Source organism: Heloderma suspectum, chromosome 6, assembly GCF_057233095.1.
Source record: "Heloderma suspectum isolate Gila_16-S chromosome 6, 16-S_ref, whole genome shotgun sequence".
Classification (NCBI taxonomy): domain Eukaryota; kingdom Metazoa; phylum Chordata; class Lepidosauria; order Squamata; family Helodermatidae; genus Heloderma; species Heloderma suspectum.
In genome coordinates, this window is record NC_139463.1 from 98,805,816 (window position 1) to 98,826,254 (window position 20,439).

The following is a 20,439-nucleotide window of genomic DNA, read 5'->3' on the forward strand; positions in this document are numbered from 1 at the left end:
AGCCAAGATAGCATCATATCTATAACCTCCACTTCAGCCAACAACGAAGTTATGGATTGTCATGTAAAAAGTTACATCCAGTTTTGTTAAGTAAGGAAACTCAACTCTCCTGGGCTCTGCTTCTTACAATGCAAGTAAGCAAAAATCTGAAGGAAAGCACCAAAACAGGACCAAATACAAAAAGAGAGTATGTTTCCAAAGGTGCCAATGACATTTTTTATTAATGAGCCTAACACATTTCAGAACGAAGAGCTCCTTCGTTGGGGGAAATCTGCAGAAAACAAGTTTGCAATCAATTCAGTAAAGAAAAAGTTTTACATGAAAGTAAAGGTGTACATTGGCACCTCTGGGAATGCACTCTTTTTGCACTCCATCTTACAATGCAAGTAGACACTCGCTTTTTAAAGAGGCAAGCCTACATTCCTGCTGCCTCCACAGTTGAACTCTTCCAGTGTGAGCAGCAGTGCAGAAATTCTATGCTCTATTAAAAGTGCCCTTTATATTGGTTGTGTGAATACAGCCATTTAGCACACCTCCTAGAAGCTGGTTGGCTGAATGTGTTGATAAGTACTCCCAAAACTGAAGAGATGAGCATCTTTTGGCCACCTTCCTGCACCCTTTTCAAAGAAAGCATGTAGGGAAAAGGAAGGCAAGAAACAGCCTCAGATTTAAGATCTCAGTGGTCTTTCCTTCCACTCAAGAAGGCTATTATGAATTCCTAAAGTTCACTTGTCTCCTGACATGAGCTTTGATTGAAGTTTGTTGTTGTTCAGTCGTTCAGTCGTGTCCGACTCTTCGTGACCCCATGGACCATAGTACGCCAGGCCTCCCTGTCCTGCGCTCTCTCCCGGAGCGTGCTCAAGTTCATATTCATTGCATCCGTGATGCTATCTAGCCATCTCATCCTCTGCCGTCCCCTTCTCCTTTTGCCTTCAGTCTTTCCCAGCATCAGGGTCTTTTCCAGAGAGTTTTCTCTTCGCATTAGGTGGCCAAAATATTTCAGCTTCAGTATCTGTCCTTCCAATGAGCACTCAGGGTTGATTTCCTTTAGGATGGACTGATTTGACCTCCTTGCAGTCCAGGGGACTCGTAAGAGTCTTCTCCAGCACCACAGTTCGAAAGCATCAATTCTTCGGCGCTCAGCCTTCTTTATAGTCCAGCTCTCACAGCCATACATTACTACTGGGAAAACCATAGCTTTGATTAGACGGACCTTTGTTGGCAAGGTGATGTCTCTGCTTCTTACTATGCTGTCTAGGTTTGCCATAGCTTTCCTCCCAAGGAGCAAGCGTCTTTTAATTTCATGGCTACAGGCACCGTTTGTGGTGATCTTGGAGCCCAAGAAAGTAAAATCTGTCACTGCTTCCATTTCTTCCCCTTCTATATGCCAGGAAGTGATGGGGCCAGATGCCATGATCTTAGTTTTTTTAATGTTGAGTTTCAAACCAGCTTTTGCACTCTCCTCTTTCACCCTGAACAAGAGGCTCTTGAGATCCTCTTCGCTTTCTGCCATTAGGGTGGTATCGTCTGCATATCGGAGGTTGTTGATAATTCTCCCAGCAATCTTAATTCCGACCTCTGATTCATCCAACCCGGCATTTCTCATGATGTACTCTGCATATAAGTTAAATAAGCAGGGTGACAATATGCAGCCTTGTCGTACTCCTTTCCCAATTTGGAACCAATCGGTTGTTCCATGTCCGGTTCTTACTGTTGCTTCTTGACCTCGTACAGGTTTCTCAGGAGACAGGTAAGGTGGTCTGGTACTCCCATCACTTTAAGAATTTGCCACAGTTTGTTGTGATCCACACAATCAAAGGCTTTAGCGTAGTCAATGAAGCAGAAATAGACCTTTTTCTGGAATTCTCTTGCTTTCTCCATGATGCAGCGAATGTTGGCGATTTGATCTCTAGTTCCTCTGCCTCTTCTAAACCCAGCTTGTACTTCCGGTAGTTCTCGGTTCGCATACTGCTGAAGCCTAGCTTGTAGGATTTTGAGCATCACCTTGCTGGCATGTGAAATGAGCGCAATTGTGCGGTAGTTTGAACACTCTTTGGCGTTGCCCTTCTTTGGAATTGGAATGTAAACTGACCTTTTCCAGTCTTGTGGCCACTGTTGAGTGTTCCAGATTTGTTGGCATATTGAATGCAGCACTTTAACAGCATCATCTTTTAGGATTTTAAATAGCTCGGCTGGAATACTGTCATCTCCGCTAGCTTTGTTGTTACTAATGCTTCCTAAGGCCCACTTGACTTCACTCTCTAGGATGTCCGGCTCAAGTTCAGTGACCGCACTATCATGGCTATCAGGGACATTCAGATCTTTCCTGTATAGTTCTTCTGTGTATTCTTGCCACCTCTTCTTAATCTCATCTGCTTCTGTGAGGTCCCTGCCTTCTTTGTCCTTTATCATGCCCGTCTTTGCACAAAACGTTCCCTTGAGATCTCCAATTTTCTTGAAGAGATCTCTAGTCTTTCCCATTCTGTTGTTTTCCTCGATTTCTTTGCATTGTTCATTTAAGAAGGCCTTCTTGTCTCTCCTTGCTATTCTCTGGAACTCTGCATTCAGTTGGATATATCTTCCCCTTTCTCCCTTGCTTTTCACTTCCCTGCTTTCCTCAGCTACTTGTAAAGCCTCATCAGACAGCCACTTGGCTTTCTTGCATTTCTTTTTCTTTGGGATGGATTTCGTTGCTGCCTCCTGAACAATGTTACGGACCTCCGTCCATAGTTCCTCAGGCACTCTGTCTATCAGGTCTAATCCCTTAAATCTATTCCTCACCTCCACTGTATATTCATCAGGGATATGATTTAGGTCATACCTGAACGGTTTAGTGGTTTTCCCTACGTTCTTCAATTTAAGCCGAAATTTTGCAAGAAGCAGCTCATGATCTGAGCCACAGTCAGCTCCAGGTCTTGTTTTGACTGACTGTATGGAGCTTCTCCATCTTTGGCTGCAAAGGACATAATCAATCTGATTTCGATATTGACCATCTGGTGACGTCCATGTGTAGAGTCGCCTCTTGTGCTGTTGGAAAAGAGTGTTTGCTATGATCAGCATGTTCTCTTGGCAAAACTCTATTAGCTTTTGTCCTGCTTCATTTTGTACACCAAGGCCATGCCTGCCTGTTATCCCGGTGATTTCTTGACTTCCTACTTTAGCATTCCAATCCCCTATGATGAAGAGGACATCTTTTTTTGGTGTTAGTTCTAGAAGGTGTTGTAGGTCTTCATAGAACCGATCAACCTCAGCTTCTTCGGCATCAGTGGTTGGGGCATAGACTTGAATTACTGTGATGTTGAATGGTTTGCCTTGGATTCGTACTGAGATCATTCTATCATTTTTAAGATTGTACCCCAATACTGCTTTTCCCACCCTTTTGTTGACTATGAGTGCTACTCCATTTCTTCTAAGGGATTCTTGCCCACAATAGTAGATATGATGGTCACCTGAATTAAATTCGCCCATGCCTGTCCATTTTAGTTCGCTGATTCCCAAGATGTCGATGTTCAATCTTGCCATCTCATGTTTGACCACCTCCAGCTTACCTTGATTCATTGATCTGACATTCCAGGTTCCTAAACAATATTGTTCTTTACAGCATCGGATTTTCTTTTCACCACCAGACACATCCACAGCTGAGTGTCCTTTCGGGTTTGGCCCAGCCGCTTCACTCTTTCTGGCGCTACTTGGAAATTCCCTCTGCTCTTCCCCAGTAGCATATTGGACACCTTCCGACCTGAGGGGCTCATCTTCCGGCGTCATATCTTTTAGCCTTGTGATACATTCCATGGGGTTTTCTTGGCAAGAATACTGGAGTGGGTTGCCATTTCCTTCTCCAGTGGACCACATTTTGTCAGAACTCTCTGCCATGACCTGTCCGTCTTGGGTGGCCCTGCACGGCATAGCTTATGGCTTCACTGAGTTACGCAAGCCCCTTCGCCACAACAAGGCAGTGATCCATTTGATTGAAGACCTGCATGCTATTGATACAAGTAGGTTCTATGTTTAACAAATAGGCCTTTTGTATTTGCAGCAATGCTATGGACCTTGAACAAATTGGTTGTCCAAAGAGTATGTTGCCAAGAACAACCTTAATTCCAGTTTTCAGGGAAAGTTACTGGGGAACAAACTGAGGTTTTGATCAGAAAGATTCTAACCCCACATGATAGCTGCCTGGGCCAAACAACAGATTTGCCAAACCCATTCACTGATTTTTTTTGTTAGTATCTGTTTCAATTTAGATACAAGACTATATCATTAAGCCACAGGGCAAAAAGACATTCCTTATCTTCCTCAGCTGCACAACCACACAAACAGTTTGAATGTTACCCTCAGGGCTGCTAATACCAGGCACCAAACCATCTCAAATGGCAGATTCAAAAAGAAGTTATGCAAATATAGCATAGTATCCAATGTCAGTCCTACTTAGGGTAGACCTATTGAAATGAATGAAAATTAAATTAGTCATGACTAGCTTAAGCACCATTCATTTCAATGGGTCTACTCTAAGTAGGCCTAACACTGGATACTACCCAAAGAACACTTTTATGCAAGTTTATTCATCATGCTCCATTTGTTTTGAACCAGACCTTCGGATTTTTAAAAAAATCGCCAAGCAGTTGGGAAGCCCAACTGGAGGCCATGAGAGGGAGAACAGCTGTACAGACATGAAAGCTCTGCTGAACAATATAATGGATTCCACTGCTATTTTCTAAAAGATCTCCCCAACCATGGGGGCAAGAAATATGCCTCTTTAAATTAAAAAAGGGTGAGATTTGGCTGAGATTCCTGATAACCAGATTATGAATCTCAAAAGATGAAGAGCAATATCATTCCCTATTTTACTGATGAGAAACACAGCCAGATAGTATCTGGCTCAAAGCCATTATTTTGCTATGGTTTCAAGACACACACACACACACACACACACACACACACACTACACAGTGCATATACATCATGTATATACAGCTTAGCCAGCTTCGATCATGCTCCAAAGCTGCTTTTTGCATTTCTCATTTATGCCCTGGCACAAATGATGTATGAATGCCATTAATATTTCTGACACTTGCCCTCATTCTTAGATGCACCCATCCTCATACTCACCCATGGCTATCAAGTGTAGCGCAGATAATCTTCCGGCCCCTCCTCCGTCAGTTAGTAGGGTCAGCCAAGGTCACTTGCACAATTTCACTGAAGCTTGGCTAACTGGTCACAGTTCCTTATGGAGTCCTTTGTAAACCTTTTTAACTGGCAGGCCAAAAAGCCAGCCTGCATGACCATAGAAGCAGAGCCACCAGGGTTCAGATGAGGTGGAAGAGAGAGGCAACTAGCGCTGACCTCAAGTTCACCATAAACTCAAGCAGACGTCAGCCACTGCATCATGACCAGTTAAAGAACCATGGCTGGCAACCCGCAAATGTCTGTGCAGAAGCTAAAGTATGCCAAGAATTAGGTTTGTGCAGAATTCAGAGGCACAGCAGATGGTAGTGCCAGAGAATTGTGAAAGATTGAGACAACACACAATTAGGCAAACTGCAGCTCTTACCTAGTGCCTAATGCCCCAGCCATGGATAGTACGGCTAGAGCAGGGGAGGATAGCCTTCAGTCTGCAGGCCTAATCTGGCCCACAGAGGTGCCCAATCCATGGGCCCCTCCCTCTCCCTAAGCCCTGTCCACTGTCCTGGGGAGAGGAATCCCCATATTATCTCCAATCTCTGATAGGAGATAACAAGGCGATTCCCCTGTGCACCACTCGCCTTCCCAGTGGGAACATAGGGATGCCTCCACACTCTCCTACGCTGCTCATGCCCCAATGGGAGTGTGAGCAATGCGGGAAGGAGATGCTCAACTCAGGGAGTGCTTGTAGAGATGCTTTCTCTGTGCAGAGAGAAGCATGGCGCTCGATGCCTCTCTCTGCATGGAGCAAAAGAAACAGGTGGTGCAGCACGCGATGATGTCATGGGAGAGAGTGGGATCTGGGCACATGGCCCCACCCCATTAACATAATCCAGCCCACTGGGCTTGGCCTGGGGGCAATTTGGCTCCTGGACCAAAAGAGGCTGCCCATCCCTGGGCTAGAGCATTGTGGGGAACTCAGCCTAATTTCATGTGCCATTCCAGATGTTGTGGGCCTACTCTTGCTCTCTGGACCATTTCTCAAGGAATTGCTGGCACACAGAGAGGGGGGTGGCAGAGAGAGAGAGCGCTGTGCAATTCTGCTCTGCACTCTGCCCATTTTTGGCTCTGAGCATGACCCGGATTGACTTTTCCTAGAAGGAAACTGCCCTTCACAGAAAAAAGGTTCCTCACCCCTAGGCTATAGGCTAGGGCTAGTGATATAAAAGATACAGAGGATGCTGACGAGAACCTTGGGGAAAGCATGCTGAAGAAAATATTCTGAAGAAAATATCCTGCCTTCTGAGGCTAGGCTACTGAACTTGTCAGCATCCACATTATGGAACTCCCTTCTTTAGCATTTTCACCAGGCACCTTCCTTATCACCCTTTAGCTAGCAAGAAAAGCCCAGTGTGTTCTCCCAGGCTGTTGATATGTGACTGCTTTAACCATTCACTGGTTTTATTGTTATCTCTTTCATCTTCCACATGTTATTTTTAATGTTGTTTTTATCCTATTCATTTTGTTAACCTTTAAAGCATGTGTTAAACGGTAGGACTCAAATCCCTAAAATAATCTTCTAGGAGTGCATAGGGCTATAGTTTTTGATGCACATGACCCTTGTCACAGGATAGCAAAGGATGGTCTCCCTTGCAAGCCTCCAATTTCACTACTGGCAAAGAGTTTAAGGGCACATGCTTCCTCTGCTAGGATCAACATCTCAACCTCCCTGCTAGTGCTGTCATCTTGTGTATACCTCAGATCATTTCCACAGTCATGGACTCTATTTTATTTGGTATACTTTGCTAGGTAAGAGCTGACCCGCATTCTTGGACTGATACCCACTTTTTTTACACTAATCTTCCTAACCCCCTCCTCCTCTGCTATGGAATTTTTACTTTGGTTTCTGTAGTCTTTACCACCACCACCCCCAATTTTTCACAGAAAATCAGTAGGAACATAGAAGAAAGCCTCAAGACTGCTCAGCAAACAGTGCTGAAATGTTAAACAACGTAACAGGTGCATCAATACAGGAGCAACTACAGTTGGGGATGGGACAGGTACAGCCCCTCAACAGGAAATCTTGCCCACAGCAGCCACAGCTAATGATCTCCCAGAAGCAAGGGAGGAATCAATGAACCACTTAGCAAGCCAATGGGGAGCTTTTGCAAATACAAACAAAACTGATGGGGCGGTTTTGTTTGTATTTGAAAGGCTGAGCTAAACACCCACGCAGGTGGCCCAAGACAGACATGTGCAGGTCTATCAGGTTAGCACAAATGCCACTTTTTTATCCTTCCTCAGCCAGGCACTATGAAAGCACCCATGCTGTGGTTCTGTCTTTAAAGTATGTGCTGCTCAACACACCCCATCCATTTCAGTCCAGCCAAACAGTACTTGCACATGTTGCACACTCTTACTTGAACTGCACAAGCATGTTGAAATACATACAGAGCACTGGACCCAAGACCACAACCTGCCCTTTTTAAGACAAGAAAACTTCTTAACAAGTTTGCAAATCTCAGTACCCAGAGAACACAAATCCCAGAATCTGAAGAAAGTTTTCAAACAGCTGGTGAGGGAGGCAGAACACTATGTTAAATTTTTTTACCCAAATTGTCAAGTATTGGGTTTAGCAATACCTGGAGTGTATCACAGTGACTAAAGTGCTGCCCAAAGGATGAGGAGAGGAAGAAGAGACATGGGTTGGGGCCATAGAGATGTACAGAAATCTTACCTCCTGAACAAAACAATGCAAAGCCAGATTATTTCTTTCCATTTTATTAGTCTTTAGGTGGACATCACTCATGAGTTTCAGGCTCCTTCCCAGTTGTCAAGGGGCAATGGTGTTGGGACTAATACAAGGAATCAGTCTATAACCTATAAAGTAAGGTGGCATAGGCTGAAGAGTATAGGGTTGTGTGGACTGGGAAGAACAAGTTGAAAGAGGGGCATATGGGACTGCATGAGAGGGGCAACGAAAGAGCCCATCAAGGTACACAAACTTGTCTTCAGCAGTAGCCAACCAGATGCTTTCAGGAAGCTCACAGGCAGAGTGTAAAGGCACCAGATCACCCTGTCTACATCCTTGTTAACACCCTCAAGGAACTCTAGAAAGTGGAAATGCAAAACGTTCCTGTGCAGAAACCATGTTGACTTCCTCAGGGCTCCTTATTCTTTTATATATTTAATAATTCTAAGTTTAATTGGTTTAATTACCAATTTACTCAGGATAGATGTTAGGCTAACAGGCCTGCAATTTCATAGCTCCCCCTTGCATCCCTTCTTTAAAAATGAGTTTAGGGCACGTTAGGAAGAAGTGGCACAAGGGAATAGTTGTGACGAGTGGAAAGAGAAGGGGCAAGACACACAAAGAGAACATACTTTTGAAATGTGACAAGACCTGCACCAACTAGTGCTGGTGCACTGATAAATTTCTACGAGAAGGCCTAGAAATCTGGTCTTTTAAAAGAACAGAAAACAATCTTCTTACATTCAGCCAAGGCAAAGAGCCTTGGAGATGTAGGGCCAAACTGGCACCAATCCTCCCACTGGCCTTGTTTGCTCTGCACCAAGAAAGGCAGGCAGGAGGGAGCATTGGTTGTTGCTGCCTAAAGTCATGCGGGGCAGCTTTACTCAGTGGAGTCCAATTGCATGTTCTCCTTCCTCCAGGTTTAACAAACAGTAAGGGGGAGATGGCAATTACAATTTTTGGTGTGGCCAGCAAGGTCAGCCAAAAATTATAGACCCGTTACTCACCTCTAGTGCACAAGGAAGTGCCTATTTGCAAGCCTGTTGAAAGACTCTCCAAGTTATTGCAAACTTCAGTTGTTACGCGTTAGCAAAGCACATTAAAAAGAAATTAAGACCTCGCTGACTCTTGAATTAAAGGCTGTGGACTTACACATACACACAACCTTGGTCAATTATCACCAACCTCACTGTTATTGCACCAAGACCTTCTTGCCATCTAAAAATTCTCCAGCTTTCCTATGTATTCTTTTTCCCAGTCTTCCTCATCACTCTGCCCGAGTGCCCAATTTTTATTCACCATGAACAGAGAGTATTTAATTGTATCACCTCTTAAGCAATCAGATTGCTCACCAACTCACCTGGGGCAATAACCAAAGCAAAATGGGTGGGCTCCCCTCTCAACCCCTGCCTTCCATCCCTTGCTGTATAATCCTAACCTTTATACCTAGTTCTGGCAGCCCCAGTAGTTGTGCGCTGCACTCCCCAATCACAGCTGCACTCCTAGCGTTCTGTTTTCTAGGTTTAAAAGGCCAGAAAACAGAGAGAAGGCCAAGAATTGTAGATGTCATAGTGCCATGGTTCCTTGGCAGGGGAGAACTACTTGCATCCTGGTATAAGTGATCATACAAAGTGCTCTGTTATTTCATATTGGAGAAACACAGGGGTGTCTTCCACATTAGGCAGGGCAAACCTAGGTCTTCCACCAAGTTGGCAAATCCTGGCTTCCCGATGAGCACTTTTGTATGATATGCATTTGCCACAGCCACCCATCACATTTGAAGGCAAACACAAAAACACAGGGTGTGAAGCAGACCACAGTGACTGGAGAATGGGCCAAAATATTTAGCAAGGGTGTATGCCTCAAACTTCCAGGGAATTCCTTACTCATGTAGACAGGGCTTATCTCAAAAGAACCACCCTGGGATAACAGTCTTTGAATCTTGACTGTGTTAAAAAAAAAAAGAAAAAAAAAAGGCCTGTATCAACACAGTTCAGCTCAGCATTGTAGAAAGATCACTTGAACTTTGCTTGCAATGATCAAGGGGTGGGCATCTTCTTCCAACAGAGCTATAGAGCAGCTTAGCAAGAGATGACATTTGGCAGAACAAGAGCTAATTTTCCATGGCACCATCTCTCATATCTGGCTCATGTGCAATAAGGCCTTATCCCCTCTGCTCAATCAGCGATAAAAGCATGCATTACTTCTGCCCCAGATCAAACCTGCTGTAGGAAATAAATAACAAGTTGGGATCCTGGGCTGTCTGTCAAAAGATACTAAAAGAGAAGCTTTGTTGGAATTTCAAGTCTCTTACTTCAATTACTTCCTTATGTGCTGATTGTAGCAGTGGGATTAGTTTTATGCCTTTTCTGCCAAAACTGTCAAGGCAGGCTGCAGCTGTACACCTCCTAGATTTAACCATGACTGACTATGTAGCTTGAACTCTTGCAACAGGGCAAGCTCTATCAAAAAAGAACTCTTTGAGATGACATCTGTTAGAACTCCCCCAGGTAAAAGGAGAAAAGGTTCAAGCTTTCCCAAGTGTAATCATGGCACAGCAAAGACAGACCGGCTGGATCCCCTTTTGCCTTTTCCTTAATAGCAGACAGATCAATGGAAACGGGAAGGAACAGCATCACAGATTTTGTGTATAATTTAATCTCGCCAAAGAAAAATGAAAGATATGCACAACATCACACACACACACACACTATCTTTCCAATCTTCCCATCCCCAGCTCTAAACTAAGGGAACTGTCAGAGGATTTGGGGGATGGAGCAGGGGAGAACTCACCTGAGGCTCCTTAGTGAAATCTTTGAACTCAAGAGTAAGAAAACTTTAAAATATTTGCTCTCAAAATGAATGCTGAAAAGATTGCAATCTCTTTTGGTTGGTGTCAGAAAGTACCCCCCCACACACACTCCCCAAGGCTCCTTGGAGCTACTACCCAATTGAGGGCTAGTTCTTTATCCAAGTTATCAATGGGTTGAATCCAGACTAAGTTAGTTCCCACAGAAATCAATGGGACTTAAGTCATGACAAACTTGCCCCATTGCTTTCAGAGGGATCCAGATTCAACTAACTAAGGCTGCAATCCTATGCACACTTATCTGTAAGCATCATTAAACACAGCAGAACTTACCTCTGAGTAAACACATAGGGTTGTGCTGTTAGTCTGAATCTTATCCAATGTACGCAACACATGATATCACACAACAGAGCTAGGCAAAAATTAGATCAGACATAACACATTCTGAGCTTGATTATTCTCACAGCTCCCTATCTCCACTAGATTAAAACTAACTTCTCCCCACCCTTCCAATGATGTGCTGTTGCAATGTCTTATTATAAAAGCACTGAATGAGAGCAACTACAGGTTCTGATATTTAGTGAATTTGCTTGGCCCAGGAACCAATGGGGCAAAAGAGCCATTCAGTCAGAATGTCCCCCCCCCCCCCGCACCCAGGGTTGGGAAAAGATAGCTGTGAGGTAGAACTAAGCACATACCCATTAGCAGAATTCCCTTGCTACTTCATCCTGTTATGCCACAGTAGCAGTGGAGACTTGGCTGTAAGTTCCGATACCTTCTCTAGCTGAGCTCCATTTTCCAACAGCCTTCCCCAATCTTGCGCCCTCCAGACTACACCACCCATCATCCCTGGTCAGGCAATGGTGGCTGGGCAAGGTGTGAGTTGTAATCCAACACATCTACGTGGAGGGTACTACGTTGGGGAAGGCTGTCTCAAATCAATGTTGCTATTCACAAACAGGAGACAATTTCTGCTGTTGCCTAAGTATACTAACTCCTCCCCTCTAAATTCACACCTCTTTCCCAGAGAGCCAGTACCCATTCCAGAACCTAGCTAAGTGCCTCTCATTTACTTTAAGACACACACACACACACAAAGGATGCTGTGATGACTGTAATTCACTTAGAAATCTTTCCTTGGTCAATACACCAACATTTCTGCAACCTCACTTTCATGAATCAGCTGTTTATGGTTTCATTTATTTTACTGACAGAGCAAAAAGGAACCAATAGAACATTAGGTCCACAGCAACTGTGTGACAAGTGCTGTGAATTAATGAACAGAAAGTCAGATCAGAAAGTGGAACCCATTCCAAACTCCTGCTTAGAAAGCTCACAGGAAATAGATACATGCCCACAATTTGATGGGGTTTTGAAAAATAACTAAGGATATACAATTATCTTCCAAATATACAGAATACTAGATAATCACACACTCAGATGGTTCAACAACCAAACAAGCTGTACTAATGGAAAGCCAGAATCCACCAGTTACCAGTCAATTCCTTCTGGATCCCCAAACTGCCAATCAGCTTTTTAACATAAGAGCAAAATCCATCCATTCTTTCCACTTGTAAACACAAAACCAGTCTCATCCTCCAACCCCAGTGCCATCTAGAGCCATCTCTGGGAGATAAGAGAACAGATGAAGCCATAATTACTGCAACAACCTCTGAAAGCATAAGAAGACTCTTGACACAAAATATTCCATCTGAGGTCGCAAACATATTTAAAGATAGCCCACGTCCCACCACTGCACAAATGTTGGAATACACATTGTGATGAAAGTTACCATGAAGGGAGAAATAGAAGCCCAGCCCCAGAAGAAGACAGCAACCAGGTTCTGCCCTCAAGCAAGATTTGGAACTATTATTTCTGACTCACCAAAAACAGCACTGGTGATTACAAACCACAGATGGCAACCGGTGAGGAGCGAACAAGATTATAGTCACATTTTGCAGCTTAGCAGGAAAATAAAAGGTTATGGGAAGGAGGGAGTAAGCGTGGGAAACAACCAGGAGCCCTCAGTGAAAGCATGACACAGCCACATATGTGGGGTGGGGGTGGAGAAGGAGCTTGGGAGATCAGGCTCTTGGGGACATCCCTGTGAGAGGGAAATCAGGGTCATAGCCCTTGGGGTTATTCAAAGTCAGCAGGGAAGTGTTAGTGGTCCACGTGTACTCAGTTATCAGAGCTTAGTTTATCCATTAACACACATTAACCTTCCTGCTGTGCATAAAAGGGTGGTTACAGAGTGTTATATAATAAGGTGGATATGCGTCCCTCTACACTTTAAAATATAAAGTTTAAAGCCATGTCACTGATTGTGAGGACTGAACTACAGGGTAGCAATTATTTTGTACAGCATAAGTAGCAGCATACTGAATAGGTACCAGTGGGTGCTTCAGTGGGAAATAAAGAGAAATGCCTTGCTGGGAGGGAAGCAGAGTGGGCTTGAAAGGGATTAGAGATTGTGAGCAAAACACAAAGGGGATGGGGAGTGAACATCTAGGGCCATGTATTCTGAAATATACCCTTGTTCCCAACTAATCAAACCCAGAATAACAAAAATTCAGAACAGCATATGTACAGTCACTAATGTGCATTAGAAATCACCACCCCACCCACAGAGAAGTCTCCATCCTCAGGAATTGTGTTAAAATCTGAGCCAGTGCATCTTTTTAAAAGGCCATAAAACACCTGCTTATCAGAGTGGTTGACTTTGGGGGTCAATAATTAACTTCTAAAAAATAACATTAGTTTGTATTCCAATCACTTCAGTCGACTACATTTCAGTCCTGTTCAAATAGATTTTTATATACATTTATAACCTTAAGGTTACCATCCCTGAACTTTAGGGGTGTGGGGAAATGGTTTGGGTGTTTTGGGGTGGGTGAGAGTTCCTCTTTCCTCCGTTCCACACCCCAATTTCAAGAAGCAGAAACACAAAGAAAGTATTTTGCTCTTTTGAAAAGGTAGTTAATAAGACTTTCATAAACCTTGATTCGGCCCGAGTGTGGAGAGGAAGAGGAGATCGGGGAAGCCATCGAGTTCAGGGGAGCGGGGGAGAGGAATTGGAAGGAAGGAAGGTTGGTTACCTGACAGGGTGAAAGAGGAAGGCCTCGAGAGGAATTATGAGGCGGGGAAAGGAACGGACGGAAAGCAAATTGGGTTGGGGGGAGAGTATAGAGGGGGAGGGTCTCCCATAGGGAGCTCTAAAATGGCGGCAGCTTCCTTCCCACACAGCTCCCCTCTCTCTCACTCACTCACTCGCGCGCGCTCCCCCCCACCACCTTCCTTTCCCTCTCCTTCCCCCACCGCCAACCGCTCTCACCGGGCTCGAGCCCCCTCCTTCCTGCCCCTTCTTCGTTCTCGAGGGGGGGGGTCTCTCTCGCTCGCTCTACCTCTCTTCACTCTTTTTTTTTTTTTTTTTGCTCTCACCGCCACGATCCCACAATCCCCCGCGCGCGCCTCCAGCGGCCGACCTGCTGTTTCCTCCTCCGCCTCGCCTTCTCCCGCTTAGCCCCGCCCCCTTACTCGCCGAGTAGTTTCCTCCCCCTTGGCCCCGCCTCTTTTTTCTTTTCTTTTTTTACAAAGCGCGCTTTCTCCGCTCGCCTTGCTCCTCCCCTCCGCGACCTCTCTCGCTCCCCCACCTCCTTCACTTGGCCCCTCACGCCGACGGAGGGGAGAGGAAAAGCAGGTGCGCATGCGCCTGGCTCCCTCGCTTCTTCCAGCCGTGTCTTTTGCGCGTGCTTACGGGGAATTAAGTACAGCCCAAGGCAATAGGACTTACTCCCGAGTAAGTTTTGCATAGGATTGCGGCCTCACTGCAGCAGCTCGTCTATTTTACCCCCATTTCTTTCTCACCCCCCCTTTTGTTTCTTCATCCTAAAAAATTTATTTGAGGTTTATAAACACAACGCGTCTTGTGGCACCTTAAACGCTAACAAATTTAGAGAGCAATCCTATTCATGTTTAGACAGAAAAAAGGCCTACAGTTACCAGCGCTGGAGAATGCTGGGAGCTGTAGGACTAAACATGTATGGAATTGCGCGCTCATTCTGGCATTCAAAGCTTTCTTGGATCATAGTCACTTTGGTCACTTCTGTCCCGAAGAGCCACTGCCTTTGTTTATGCAGTATACCGGCCTTGGGGATCTTCTCTCTCTCTGTGTTTTAAGGATCATGTCCTTTGAGGCCCCCTAGGCCTCCTTTGCAAGTGTTTCATGGGAACCCCATGCCAACCCCAATTCTCTAGAGCATACACAGATCACACATAGACATGGGAGTACACAAGAGTTTAAACGTCTGGTCTATTCCCCAAGTTAGCTGGCTTGTGGTAATGCAAGTGTTGGTAATTTGTATCTCACACACACACGAAAGGTTCCTCCTGTGCAAGCACCGGGTGATTACTGATGCCTGCTTGCGCTGGCGTTTTCATGGCAGACTATAACATTGCTTTCCCCAGTCGTGACTACCTTTCTCCCAGCAAGCTGGGTACTTATTTTACCGACCTCGGAAGGATGGAGGGCTGAGTCGACCTGAGCCGGCTACCCGAGACCCGGCTTCCGCTGGGATCGAACTCAGGTTGTGGGGAGAGTTTCGGTTGCAATAAGTTTTTCTAAGTATATTTTGATACATTATAGTATAAGGTCATTTAAGTATACACTCAAATAATATATTTAAGTAGAAACTTAGTATATTTAAGTTCCTTTTATACTGATAAGAGCTTTTTTAAAAAAATAGTTTAGCTTATGCATGCTCACAATGCTTTCCCTTGTGTGATTTTCTCAATCTCTTTGTTTACCATGCTGTGGAAATCTGTGAATGCTCAAAGCACGTATTTGAAAACAGCAGCTGGTGCAAACCCAGGTGGTCTGGGGTTTACTTTTCAAAGCAGTTTGTCACAGGATCCAGCCCCAATGAGGCCTCTTCTGCAGAGGAGGGGAGCAAGATCCTGTAGTGACTCCTAGCACAAATGGAGAGTGTGGGGCCTGAATACCTCCTGAAGTTCAGCCAGAGGCTGCTTCCCCAGAAGACATCCCAACCAAGAGGGCTCCAGTACTGAAGCCCCCAGTGTTCCTTGCCAGGCCATCCATCCCAGCTCTGGACACACACATGCTGCTGCCCACTCCCCCACCCCCAATCCATCTCCAGGCAAAGCTCAGGTCCACTGACCCAGGGCCTAACTAGCAGCCTGAGGCCTCCCACCTGTTGGGCCTACTTAGGAGGAGGCAAACACTACATGTGCTCTGGATCCAGGGCCTGAGGAACTCCAGGAAGAGATAGACTATTAGGTCCTTTGCAAGAACCTGCCATCTCTTGGTGCTCAGCCCTAGAGTCAGGTTTTGGTGGGATGGCTTCCTTGCTGGCTTGAATGGGACAGTATTACTATGGGCTTGGTTCATCTCCAGCCTTCCCCATCTTGGCACCCTCCAGATGTTTTGCATTTCAACTCCTAGAAGCCTCAGGCAGCATAGCCAATGGTCAGGAAAGCTGGGAATTGTTGTCCAAAGCATCTGGAAGGCACCAGGTTGGGGAAGGTTATCTACACCAATTTCCACTGTGCTTCCTGGCTCAATTAATGACAGCCTTTCCACTGCATTCATTACTGCGTTCATCAAGGCCTTGCTCTGTGTCTTGCTGCCTGGTGGGCTGGGGCATGGGGCAAGAGTATTCTCAGTGACAGCATCCAGCTAGAAGCTGGAACTCTTCTACAATAGCAGCCTGGTTGGCTTCCTCCATTACAGCTTTTAGGCATGTTAAAAGAAAAAAAAGGCAGGCATTTGATCTTCTCTACCATTTGATCATTTTTATGGCTCCATTTTAAAGTTATCTCTTATGGTTGTTTTATTTGCATTTTTTATGTTCCTAAGGTGCCTTCTGGGCCCTTTCAATACAGAGTATACACATTATTTCATAAATGAATAAGCCATTTACCCCTGTGGGGACCACAGGACAGGGGTGGGCAAGTTGTGGCTCTCCAGATATTTTGGCCTACAGCTTCCATTAACGGTCACCATTGGCTATGCTGGCCAGGGTTGATGGGAGTTGTAGGCTAAAACATCTGGAGGCCACCCCTGGCATAGGAGAACAAGTGGACCGTCCAACAAAATGTTGGTGCGGAGTGCTCTTGTTTAGGATTCCAGCCAGCCAAGCCCTTTCTAGGTTACTCCTGTTTTCCACATGCAGACACCCAACAGTCAGCCAGGATGCTATGCCCACTGAACATGCTTGATCCTCGTTGGGCTGTTTGGGTCCCCAAATTTTTTCCTAAATATTTTTTGTATTTCTGCAAACCTTGGGTTCTGTCAAGCCGGCAGTTCCTCCCTCTAGCACATGGGTGTTGCTGCTTTGGCTACCTAAGGACCCACACTCAGAAAATGATATTAGTATATATAGAGTCATAGTTGGCCCTAAGCATCAGCCATTCCAGTTGTCTAAAGGCCTACCAGGATCTTCCAGAAGTGATAATACACCGTCCCCTAGCTTTTAATTATTTTTTTTAAAGTCAGATCGGGTTTTGCTGTCCGCTTCCTTCAAATATTATCAACCCAATCCAAGACTGGTATGCCTGTTCATGTCATTTCAAAGCAGGAGATGGCCCACACCAACAGCAGTTTCGCCAGCCACAGATTGCCTGCTTTGCATGCGAAGTCCCAGGCTTGTTTTTTGTCATTGCCCAGTGGGGCTGCCTGTAACCCTGGAGAGCTGCTGCCAGTCAGTGTTACCAGTACTGAGCTAGATGGACCAGGGGTCTGACTCAGAATAAGGCAGCTATGTTCCTAGAATAAACCTCAACATGGTTCTGATGTCATCAGCCGAAGTGTGACACGACATCGATATTCTGAACAAGTGGCGTTTCTTCAGAAGAATCAGGGCTGCCTCATTTTAAAATGGACCCCATCTACGATGTCGGCACCCTATAGGTCAGACACCATGGAGACAGGAGAGAATGTAGGGGCGGAGGTTAGTTCAGTTAGGGTGGACAGTTGGGGGAGGGCGGAATATGATGTTTGGGGGGAATTAGGGGCAATGGTGTTAATTCTTCTTTGAGCGTATGAGTGATTAATGTCCCTGTTCTTATACAGAGTTTTCATAGAATCATAGAATAGTAGGGTTGGAAGGGGCCTACAAGGCCACTGAGTCCAACCCCCTGCTCAATGCAGGAATCCAAGTCAGAGCATCCCTGACAGGTGGCTGTCCAGCCTCCTCTTGAACGCCTCCAGTGTGGGAGAGCCCACCACCTCCCCAGGTAATTGGTTCCATTGTCATATTGCTCTAACAGTCAGGTTAGACTGTTTTTCCTGATGTTCAGCCGGAATCTGGTTTCCTGTCACTTGAGCCCGTTATTCCGTGTCCTGCACTCTGGGATGATCAAGAAGAGATCCTGGCCTTCCTCTCTGTGACAACCTTTCAAGTACTTGAAGAGTGCTATCATATCTCCCCTCAGTCTTCTCTTCTCAAGGCTAAGCATGCCCAGTTCTTTCAGTCTCTCCTCATAGGGCTTTGTTTCCAGTCCCCTGATCATCTTTGTTGCCCTCCTCTGAACCCTCTCCAGCTTGTTTGCATCCTCCTTAAAGTGTGGTGCCCAGAACTGGACACAGTACTCCAGATGAGGCCTAACCAGTGCTGAGTAGAGGGGAACTAGTACTTCCCGGGATTTGGAAGCTATGCTTCTATTAAAGCAGCCCAAAATGGCATTTGCCTTTTTTGCAGCCACATCACATTGTTGGCTCATATTCAGCTTGTGATCGACAACAATTCCAAGATCTTTCTCGCTTGTAGTGTTGTTGAGCCATGTATCCCCCTCAAAATATTCTGGTCTGATTTACTGTAAAATAAACCCTTTTCTTATTCTTATTGGGGGGCAGGGTAGTCAAGGAGTGTACTCTTCTCTAGGCAGAATCAACATTTGTAGTCTGAAAGCACAGAGAAATATTTATTTTACAGTGGCAGTGCCATTAGTGTGTTCCCCTACTAAACACTTGACAGTTCAGCTAATTTTATAGTTGCGGTGTGATTTTTTAAAATAGTATGTGGTAATGACTTGTGTATGTGACATCACTTAGGAGTGGGACATCTTCATCCATACAACCTATAGGGGTTACCTTCAAAGTGTGTTCAGGATAGAGGCACAAAGCAATTCAGTAAGTTACAATTACCTCCAGCAGTCCAGTTTTAGACCTAGCCCAGGGTTCAAATGCCCACTGGAGCCATGGATTTGGTAAGTGGGATCTGGTAAGTAACAGTCCCCTTCCCCAGTTCCCCATCTGTAAAACAGGGATTAGTTATACCCCTTCATAGGGCCAAGGTAAAGATAAGCATTTCATGCTATTAAAAAAAAAGCATGAGCTCCTGTGCATGCACCACTAGAACTACTTGGGTGTAAGAAAGTAAGAATAATCCTGCTGGATCAGACCCATGGCCCATCTACTATAGCAGTCTGTTGCCCACAGAAGCCAAGTCAGGCGCCTGTGGGAAATTCACAAGGGGTGGCTTGTTCCTGCAGCTGGTAATCTGAGGTGTGCTGCTGCAGCTTCTGTTTTTATCTATCATGGCTAATTACATCCCTTTTGAACATGTCTAATCCTCCTAGAAAGCCACCTGAAAGCTAGGGGCCATCCCCACATCCCGTTGCAATGACTTCCATTATTTGTCATGCACTGTACTAAGAAAATGCTTCCTTTTGTCCTGCACTTACTGGCAATTAACATAATTAGAGGATCACAAAGTTCTATTAGGTGAGGAGGAGGGAGGAGGGAAGAAAAGACTAACTGCAGCTGCATCAGCAGCAGAGGTCAGATGCCATCAGCCCAGATAGGATCAACTTCCATTTGGCTCCTCCCAGAACTCACTGTCTCATGCAGTGGTTATTATGTATGGAAGAGTCAGTGCCTGAATATGCTTTTACTTCTCTTCCCTCCCTATTCCTTTTTCATCATATCCAGTAGATTCTAGGCCATTATAAAATGCCAGCCACGTTGAGTACCTCCAAACAGGGGTGGGCAGAAGGTAGATCTCCAGATGTTTTGGACTTCAACTGCCAGAAGCCCCCCGCAGCATGGCCAATAGTCAGGAATGCTGGGAGCTGAAGCCAAAATATCTGGAAATCTGCCTCCTGCCCACCCCTGCTTTAGAAGATAGTATATAAACGTAGCAAATAGTTTATTTTCATTAGCCTGGGGGAAAAAATCACAAAAGAAGTCTACACACCCAGCAGAGGTCACTCTGGTCTTGTGTTTCTGGAACAGCAGCTCTACCCCCCACCCGCCTTGCATAGCAAGCCTCCTTTGAAAAGGAGAGTTCCATAAGTCACTTGCAATAGGGCATGTCTACCCTTGGAAGAAAAAAACAAAATCCATTAGGCATACCCTTTAGATCCTGGCCACTCTTTTCCTGTTCTTCGTAATTTTGTATGCTCTAAAACATGGCTAGTAACTAGCTTTGTGGGGGAGGGCAGCCACCCCCTCAACCTATTTCACACAGGAGAGCACAAGCAGGTCCCATTATGATGTCCCACACTCCATCCACAAATCTCTCTTACCCAACCTTCCCAAGCTGGGGCCCTCTAGATGTGTTAAGACTGCAATGGCCATGGTGGCTGGGAATTATGGGTGTTGCTGTCCCACACATCTGGAGGGCACAGCTTGGGGATGTCTACTTTTACCTCTGGGTAGCAGCTAAGGCAGAGAGAATATGTTTTTATTCAGGCAGGCTATGGCATCTAAGCTGGTCTGCTATTGAAGTGAATTTGG

The 20,439-nt window shown here is 45.3% G+C and overlaps 1 protein-coding gene across 5 annotated transcripts in view; it reads right to left on the reverse strand.

Annotated features, from left to right (window-relative positions):
- PPP6R1 (protein phosphatase 6 regulatory subunit 1) overlaps positions 1-14,221 on the reverse strand; it is a 77,713-nt gene extending 63,492 nt beyond the window's left edge. For 2 of the 5 annotated variants that reach the window (XM_084805521.1, XM_084805520.1), the window contains exon 1: positions 14,017-14,199. The gene's annotated coding sequence lies outside the window, so the exon portion shown is untranslated. Of the gene's footprint in view, positions 1-14,016 lie in introns of all 5 variants that reach the window. The other 3 variants (XM_084805516.1, XM_084805519.1, XM_084805518.1) reach the window with 3 other exon arrangements.
- Between the last annotated feature and the right edge of the window lie 6,218 nt (positions 14,222-20,439).